A 9792-nucleotide genomic window follows, 5' to 3' on the forward strand; every position below is an offset into this window, starting at 1 on the left:
TTCTGGTAGTTTTAGTCCCTGGTCTATCCATTTGAAGTGATTGCAATAAAAATTCCGGCCCTACTGGCCCTAGAGGCCCGAAAAGCCAATAAGGTCTCAAAAAAGTACCAACTTTAGCCCAATTTTCCTAGAAATCCCAACATTGTCTGACCTCCAACTCTCTGTTCCTGAAAGACAACCGCCTGGTCTCTTAGGATCAAAAGAGAACCTATGTGACTCTACCATAATTTTTTATCTTAATTTAAAATTTTCTTAACATCGCTCGAAAAATGACTAAAATTCGGATATTTTGGCCATTGGCAACTTCAAAGGGGTCTAGGTCATGAATTTGTTATAATATAAGGGCTATGATGAATCTTTTATATAAAAACAATGAAAAAGGTGGGAAAAAAGTTGTCAAATGTGATTTTTTTGGGCCAAAAAGGCGTTTTTTTTTCAATTTTTTGACTAGAGCTGAGGTCATTCTATTGCAGCCAGTAATGGTAGTTAGAAGTAAATTTTAGCTTATCTGAAAATCATGATTCCTCATCACATTCCAGAAAGGTTTTCTAGAAAATCAAATATGTACTCTTCGAAAGCTTATAGAGGCTGAATTTTCATCAAAGGCGGCTTCAACTCCCCTGACCCCCTAATTTTGTAAAATTGAGTTAAAAGTACAATTTGCTGAAATTTTGCCCAAAATGAGTACCCATTGCTACTTGATTCTTGATTTTTGTGAAAGCATCTTATAGATAGTTCAAGAATTTATCAAAGTTGGAACATTTTCTTTTCTTTAAAGATAGGGCTAGCTCAAGTCAGTTTTAAACTCTAAAATCCTAAAAATCTTAACAATGTTGCTCAAAACAAACATTTTTGCTCAAGATTGAAACAGAAAATGAGCCCACTCAGATAATAAAATCGTGGTTTTGGGAAAGTTTCATGGGGATAGTACAAACATTCATCAGATCTTTACTCCTGATACCATTTAAGGATCAGTCTGTCAAAGTGGGCTTCTAACTCTCAAATCTTTAAAGGTGGACTTTACCAACCCATATAACACAATTTTGCTATCAGCCTTTTGCTCTTAAATGCAGTTAATGAGCCAAAGTTCAAATTATCCAAAGAAGAAGGAAGGTTTAGGATATTTGGACTTTGGACTATCTCTAAGTATTTGAGGGCAGAAAGGTTGGATGGCAAAATTGTTTTATGGGTTGGTAAAGTTCACCTTTGAATTTGAGAGTTAGAAGCACATTTTGACAGACTGATCCTTAATGGTAGATCAGGAGGTAAAGATCTTGATGAATGTTGTACTATCCCCATGAACTTTTCCAAAAACCAAGATATTTTTGCCCAAAATGAGTACCCATTGCTACTTGATTCTTGATTTTGTGAAAGCATCTTATAGATAGTTCAAGAATTTATCAAAAGTTGGAACCTTTTCTTTTCTTTTAAAGATTAGGGCTAGCTCAAAGTCAGTTTTTAACTCTAAAATCCTAAAAATCTTAACAATGTTGCTCAAAAACAACAATTTTTGCTCAAGATTGAACAGAAAATGAGCCCACTCAGATAATAAAATCTTGGTTTTTGGAAAGTTTCATGGGGATAGTACAAAACATTCATCAGATCTTTACCTCCTGATCTACCATTTAAGGATCAAGTCTGTCAAAGTGTGCTTCTAAACTCTCAAATCTTTAAAGGGACTTTACCAACCCCATAACACAATTTTGCTATCAGCCTGTTTGCTCTTAAATGCAGTTAATGAGCAAAGTTCAAATTATCCAAAGAGAAGGAAAGGTTAGGAATATTTTGGACTTTGGACTTATCTCTAAGTATTTGAGGGCAGAAAGGTTGATGGCAAAATTGTTTTATGGGGTTGGTAAAGTTCACCTTTGAAGATTTGAGAGTTTAGAAGCACATTTTGACAGACTCGATCCTTAAATGGTAGATCAGGAGGTAAAGATCTTGATGAATGTTTGTACTATCCCCATGAAACTTTCCAAAAACCAAGATTTTATTATCTGAGTGGGCTCATTTCTGTTCAATTGAGCAAAAATTGTTGTTTTGAGCAACATTGTCAAGATTTTTAGGATTTAGAGTTAAAACTGACTTTGAGCTAGCCCTAATCTTTAAAAGAAAAGAAAAGGTTCCAACTTTTGATAAATTCTTGAACTATCTATAGGATGCTTTCACAAAATCAAGAATCAAGTAGCAATGGATACTCATTTTGGGCAAATATTTCAGCCAAAAAATGTACTTTTAACTCAATTTTACAAAATTAAGGGGGTCAGGGGAGTTTGAAGCCGCCTTTGAGTGAAAATTTAGCCTCTATAAGCTTTCGAAGAGTACCATATTTGATTTTCCTAGAAACCTTTCTGGAATGTGATGAGGAATCATGATTTTCAGATAAAATTTACTTTCTAACTGCCAATTACTGGCTGCAATAGAATGACCTCAGCTCTAGCCAAAAAATTTGAAAAAAAAGCCTTTTGGCCCAAAAAATCACATTTGGACAATTTTTCACCTAGTTCATTGTTTTATATAAAAGATTCATCATATCCCTATATTATAACAAATTCAGTGACCTAGACCCCTTTGAAGTTGCCAATGGGCCAAAATATCCCGAATTTTAGTCATTTTTCGAACGATGTTAAGAAAATTTTTAAATCAAGATAAAAAATTAATGGAGGAGGTCACATAGGTTTCTCTTTGATCCTAAGAGACCAGGGCGGTTGCTTTCAGGAACAGAAGAGTGGAGGTCAGACAATGTTGGGATTTCTAGGAAAATTGGGCTAAAGTTGGTACTTTTTGAGACCTTATTGGCTTTTCGGGCCTCTAGGGGCCAGTAGGGCCGGAATTTTTTATTACAATCACTTCAAATGGATAGACAGGGACTAAACTACCAGAAAATATTATTTTGAGCAGTAAGAAACTCCCTGGGACAGGTCAGATGGCTCTAAAATACCCCTAAAATCAAATTTGTAGTGTTTTTTGTGACGTCATACTCCAGCTACCATTTTGAAATTTTGATTTTTTTGGAAAATTGTATAGTTTACTTGCCATAGTTTCAGAATCACCCAAAATCAATTCCTCATTTTGATTTGAGAAAGCATGGTTCTATATCAAAAAACTTTTTAAGTGCAATGCCCAAAAATGTCAAAAACTTCAAATTGGCATAAATCCGCCATTATGGATTTTCAGACCAAAATATTTTGGGATTTTACTCAGTTCATTGTACTTAACAACATATCCAAAAATGAAAAAAATCTAAGTTTCAAACTATTGGAACTGCCCCAAACTGCCCCATTCTTAAAAAAACTGGCTCTTAATGTGGAATTTTACCGCTTGGACAAAAATAGATTTTGACAGCAAGAGTAGATTTTTTTTATCGTGTTAAAAAACCTTTCGACACATTTATGGTATATTGAATGTCGATCGAATGAATTTGTTTTGAGCTTGAATATTTTTACACCCCTGTCTCTCGTTCAAAAACTAACCCGTAAAGTTCGATATGTTTAAATTTCTTCCTTTTGCTAACCTTTTAGTCAAATTTTGGTTCGATATATTTGTTGCAGTGATTTTCGTCATTTTTGTTCGATAAAAAAACAAAATTTCAAAAACCTACCTACTGATATCATAAAGAAAGCGTCCGTTAGCACCCAGCAGTTACAAATTTCCCTTAACTCAGATATAGAGATACAATCATATAAAGGGCCAATTATTTATTCATGGAGATTTAATTTACACTCGCTGTTTTTAAGGGTCACTGACATCAAACTAAAGATCTTAAAAGACACCCTATCTCGTTTGGAATCATTTGTTCATATATAGCCTCCCTTTTTTTGTTTTTATCAGATACCATGGGGAACCTCTGGAGTACCTATTTAAATCTCTACTTAAATCATAGTTTCAGTTGCTAGAGAGAAACTTGCTGGGAAGGAAGGGAAAAGGAATTTTTGGACTTCTAGCTGATATTTTACGTGAGTTATACGTTTTTTTATAAGAACATTCTTCAAGTGAATGCTCCTTCGCCCGGGTCAACCCATGTCATGTGAGGGGAATTGGGTACCATAACTCTGATACAAGAGTATGGGTAGATATTCCAGTCATTGTGGTGTGCCGAGACACTTAAGAAGTTCTACACCTGCGAGGACATCCGTTCTCCCGTGTAGTTCGAGTGTCGTGGTATACACCATGGCTTGGCAGCTCGCATCTGCAGGGTTGCAATGTCTGCTTGCGCTGTGATTCCTACTCCATCGTGGGTAGGACCCATTTCGATGCATCGGAGGGCATATCTATACAATCAATATACATTTTAAGAACATTCAAATTTTTGAAGCCTTCGGGTGTTTTTAACTTTAAATATAGCCTTAAAATGTTCTTAACATGTTCTTATTTTCACCATTTTTTGAGCATTTTTGCCTATTTTTCTAAGAAACCGGCTGTTTTACAGTCGGCAAAGCCTTAAAATGTTCTTAACATTTCGGCCATCGAAGCCTTATGTTCTTTTAAAGTTTGTCCTTATAAAAAACGTGTTGTTTGAGAGTGAATATACATAAGACCTGTTTTCTGTTTAACAGCCACTTTTCGGACTCATGGAATGCCTTTAGTCAAACTTTTGTGAGTTGGAAAAGTCGTGAAATTTACGACCTAGCTTTCGCGATACAAAAAATTTTACGCGGTGAATTATTATTCGATGAGATGAAAATTCTAAGAAAACTTTTGCGAAAAATATTCAAAATTTTGTACGAAGCCGCAAAAGTTCCTGTTCGCAAAAGTTTTTACGCTTAAATTGACTGTTATATTGTATGAGCTATATGTAACGTTGAAGGCTGTTTGTGTTATGTGGCCAAAATATGAAGTCAAACAGTCTAGGAAAGAGGTTCATGTCAGTCAAATTGAATTCCAAAACCTGATCCCGTTTTTGTGGTGGTATTAGATCGAAATATCCTACCATCCCACTGTCTACGCCTTCTAAATTTCCAAGTATAAATGTGATCTATGTGACGTTGTAGTATAAATTTCTAGACCATTCTAACAATAAATTCGAGTTTTAAACCTTTTGAATCTTATTAGCAAAACTGGAGAGTATTTGGTACGTCAATCCAGAGATTGACAATTAAAGATCTGTTTGGATTTATTATCCCACTACGTACACGATTTTTTTATAAGAATATACTTTATAAGAATGTCTATGACGAAAATGGCAAAAAAATTAAGAATAATACTAAGAATATCACCATCATAGAATTTGGCTACTGAAGCTAAAAAGAATGCCGTTTTTAGAGCATTTTCAATTATAAATATCAATTACCCCCAAGTGAGGCTCACCCCTTTCACAAAAATGCCATTTTATGCTTGAGATGTATGAAATTAATGTTAAATCTAGTCTGAATTAGGATCCTAAGAATGCTGTAAGAATATATTAGGATGATTTTCCCAAAAAAGTTAAGAATATCCATGATGAAATTGATTTACACCAATCTTATAAAAAAGCGTGTAGCGTCTCACCAACAATGAGACAAATTGCTGAAGTCTTGTGGCTTTTTTATTGAAGAATTTTAATAACTTTTAATTCTTTCTTGAAAGAAATGATGAAAAAGTTCGATTTTGTGGTCAAAACAACACTTTTCCCTTTATCAACCACGAAATCCTAGGATCATTTTATTTCTCGAAATATTCTGTCGCTCAAAATATTATTATGTTTTTCATCTGTACAATTTTTTCAACTTTTCATTTTGATTTTTTGGGTGATGAGATTGTCAGTTGGGATTTTTATGTGCGCACTTTGACAACTTTTATATTCGAAACTCGGGAGCTTTCCGCCGAAAGATTACTTTTGGACAAAAATTTCTCCCGATAAGTTGACTTCCGTTGAATTATCCTTTTTACTAGCTTCAGACAGGTGAGTCTACAGGCTAGTGATTATTGAATTTTTTTTGTTTTGGTGAAGGCATCGTTTTAGTTGAGCAAAGAGATATTTCGAAGTAAGGGTTCTATCACTGTTGTTCTCTACTTATCAAGAAGTTAGACGTTAAAGGGGTCTGGAACAGTTTGGCTTTTTCCATACATTGGCTTAGTCTTTGCATGAATTGAGTAGTGTTGTCCGAGTTTTAAAATCTTACAGTTTGCATGAATGTAATCAGTGTTTCGGTGATATCTCGGTGTTAAAGCTGCCATGCGCGAGGTGACAAAATAAGGATTTTATCGAATTTGCTGCCAGTGTTGGCGGTGATCCGGCGGCGATTCAAAAAAGCGTTAGCGACCCCCATACGCCCCTACTCAGCTACCTAAGATGACTCAAATAAGTCTTCAATCTTTGTAACTTAATACTTCATTGAGTCGCTGAGATCAAACATAAATTGGAAATCTCAAATAGCACTCAAAGACGTCACAAAAACAGAAGAACCTGGGGACCAGCCTTTTTCCTGTTCAAATTTTCTCTCTTGATAAAACATGGTAAATATCTTATCTAAACCTCTTTGATGGCGTGACCTATTCAGATTTAACTCAAAGAATAAAGAACTATATGGCATATGTATCTAAGGTATTTCGACACCAAATCAGATAAAAAAGCTTTTTCAATGGTACCTGAAAAGTCTGTCTAAAATGATTATAGTTATGATGAAAATGGAAAATGTAGGCTGTAACTTTTTGAATATCCTGAAAGAAATATGCGTGGAGTAAATATTCTTGGGAGTTAAATCCCGATCCGATAAAAGCATGGTCGTTTTGCGAGGGATGAAAAACAAGTGAGAAATTTACATAGGGGATTTTGATAATTTTGATGAAAGAACGCGTGTGAAAAAGGTTGTTTCACTGAACTATGGCTTTAGGTTGCAATCCGATGGGGGGGGGGTCCTACCCATTGAGTTTAAAATCCGAAGGGCTAGAGTAGAATCTCTGACATTCCCCAGGCAAGATAAAGTGAAGCCACTTATTTCCCATCCAGAACGCGCCTTAAATGCGCTGCAATCATGACGAAAGATTGTATCTAGCGGTTCCTTTGTTTTCCGAGGACTGCGTTTTTTGAAATCTAGCCTTAGACTTTACTTTCAATCCGGCGTCTGTGTAAGAACCACGCGTGGGCGTTCTGGATTGGAAATTAAGTGGCTTCATTTTCCATCCAGGAGTCCTGAGTCTAGTCCTTTGGGCTTGGAAGCCAATGGTACAACCCTTGCTTATCGACGGTGGTGTGCCGATGAGGTTCCAGTCCCTGAATAGGACTGAAAATTCTAATTTTCCACTTTCTTCCAAACTCCCCTGAAGATCCCCTACAATGGACTGATTTTTTTATTTCGATGTTTTTGTGACTCTACCTGGGGCTCATAAAGGTGAAAAAAGGTACCCTGACCAGCGGCACTTCTTCGTACCCCTTTTTGCCTTAGTACCCACCTGGGGGCTGGGGGACGTACTTACTTACTTTATAGAAATCCCTTGACCAGAACTTTTATAACAACTTCCCTCGTTGCACCCAATATCATAAAAAGGAACTGGGTAGGAGTTTTTTAGTATCAGGTCTAATTCTTTATATCAGAATCAAATGATGTATGGGTCTGAAGTTATCAGGAAATTCTATCGTGAAAGTCTTCTTTTATTAAATGCTTTTTGGTTCTAGGAATATCATGTTTTATAAATATGGAAAAATTTCATATTTTTGGTTTAAAGTAATCAAGTTTCTTAAACTGGCTTTTTAGTCTCTTTGGTACTTTCGATTGTTGACTAAACCGTAGACTAAACAAGGGCTTATGCGTGGCTGAGCTTCAATAAAAATAAAGGGAGAAATCCTGAGAAATTCAGGGAAAAACTTATAAACCTTTTTTTTTCTAGCCTGGATGTTCATGCTGTAAATATTGTCATTTTTAATGTTTCTGGTTTAGCGTCTGGTTTTCCTAAAATAATTTGCATTCCATTATCATTAGAGAAGGCAACGCATGCGTACTTGGCTGATTCAGTTATTGTACGAAGCTAAAATTTGCCGACCCTGGGTAGACCAAGCTGCGAATAGAAAAAAACAAAGATCAGCTGGAAATCCAGGCTAATTTTGTTTCTTCCTCACTTTAATCGCAGTGTTTGGAATTTGGAGTGAATGATCCGCTCTGTCTGAAACGCAGCTTTCTAAAGATATACTTCCTTTTCCGTTAGAGATAGACGATGTTATCGTCCGTTACAGTGATAGTAAAAGCGGAAAAATATGGTGGTATGGCGTTATGGCGGTAAACAGAAAAAAAAATCGGCGGGAGAGTTTCGAAGAAAAGACTGGCAAACTCTACCGACTGCAAACTTTTTTTAGCTAAAAAAACCGTTTTCTACGGCTTTGGGTTTATTTCTTAGATAGTGATTTGTCTTAGATTATAACAGAAGTCTACAGAAATGTATAATTCATATATCACAGCAAATACCTTGTACTTTGTGAGACTCAATTTAGTGGGTACCTATAAGCTGATCAATTTTTACGAATCGGCCTCTTTTGCACCCAACTTCTTTCGTTTTTCTTGATGTGTTGGTAAATTTTCGGATTTAGATTTTTTTACAAAGACCAATTTTCGCAAATACGTTTAAAAAGAGGTACATAATATAACTGTTTATGGCTGAGTATTTGACTGGTGCAGATAAGTGATGGCCGAGTATGTTACAATCTAGGGTTGCTGTTTATAAAATGTTCCGTTCAGTTCAACTGATAAGATATAGATTCATAGATAGCCTAGTCAGTCAGCTGGCCGTGGACCCCTGAAAAAAAACAATCGAAGGAATGTCCTTGACTCCTGGACTATCATTGTAAAATATATTGGCTTTATCTATCTATGGCAACTCGGGCCTAACCTTTTTCCGTTTTCCCAGACCTCCAAGATCTTCATTCCCTACTTTGTTCATACGGGATGATTTTTCTGGCCTATCTTTACACTACCTATGTCATCGAGAGGGTGCGCTCACAAAATTCCTGGAAGAAATGGGTCAAATGGAGAATTTAAGATCCTTATTATGACAAAAATTTATTCAATCTGATAACACGTAATGGAGACACGTAAAAGATTAAAGATTCGGGGAAAAATAATGTTTTGAAATTTATTGAACTTTAAAAGAAGATTCTTTCGTCGGTCAATTTCGTAACATTATTTACTTCTTAGTTCACGTCCCAGAAAAAGCTATCGGATAAGGATTTGATCACGTTGGACTTTATGAATAGTGGTTGACCTTCAATGATAACACTTTGAGAGTCCTATAAAATGACGTTGGAAGGGAAAACTTTGAAATCTTCAAGGTCATATTTTGCAAACTAGTCATTATAATCTGCAGCGAAGGCAAAAAAGGCTGTAACTTTTGATAGAATTTTTGTGCTTGTTGAAAAGTTAGGAAGTGCTTTTTAACATCGTTGCTGAATGGAAGCCTTTTGAAAAGATTACAGATAAACAGTTTTTGCACGCAGAATTTGATTTGGGTGGGAAAGTTGAATTTGGCAGTTGAAGTACAGTGGCCTCTTTGTAATTCGAACCTCTTTTATTCGACTAAATTCTCAAACCCTTCAGCTTTGGCCGTTATTGTAGTGTACAGTGAAACCTGTTGTAATTTGAACTAAAATTTTGGTTCCCTAACTTTGATAGTCATATAACTATAAATGCTCTCTGCGATTCGAATCTTTCTCTAATTCGAAGAAAAAAGTTTTTCCTTTCAAGATCGAATTAGAGAAAGTTGACTGTATCTTAGGCTAAAAATTGATCGTCAGTGAAAAAATGTTTAAAGTACAACTAATTTAGGTAATCTATAAAAATGATTAAAAGCATCGGATAGTATAAGAATAAATTTAGCGAATCTTTT

The sequence above is a fragment of the Clytia hemisphaerica genome, unplaced genomic scaffold, assembly GCF_902728285.1.
Source record: "Clytia hemisphaerica strain Z4C2 unplaced genomic scaffold, Clytia hemisphaerica genome assembly, whole genome shotgun sequence".
In the NCBI taxonomy this organism is placed as follows: Eukaryota; Metazoa; Cnidaria; class Hydrozoa; order Leptothecata; family Clytiidae; genus Clytia; species Clytia hemisphaerica.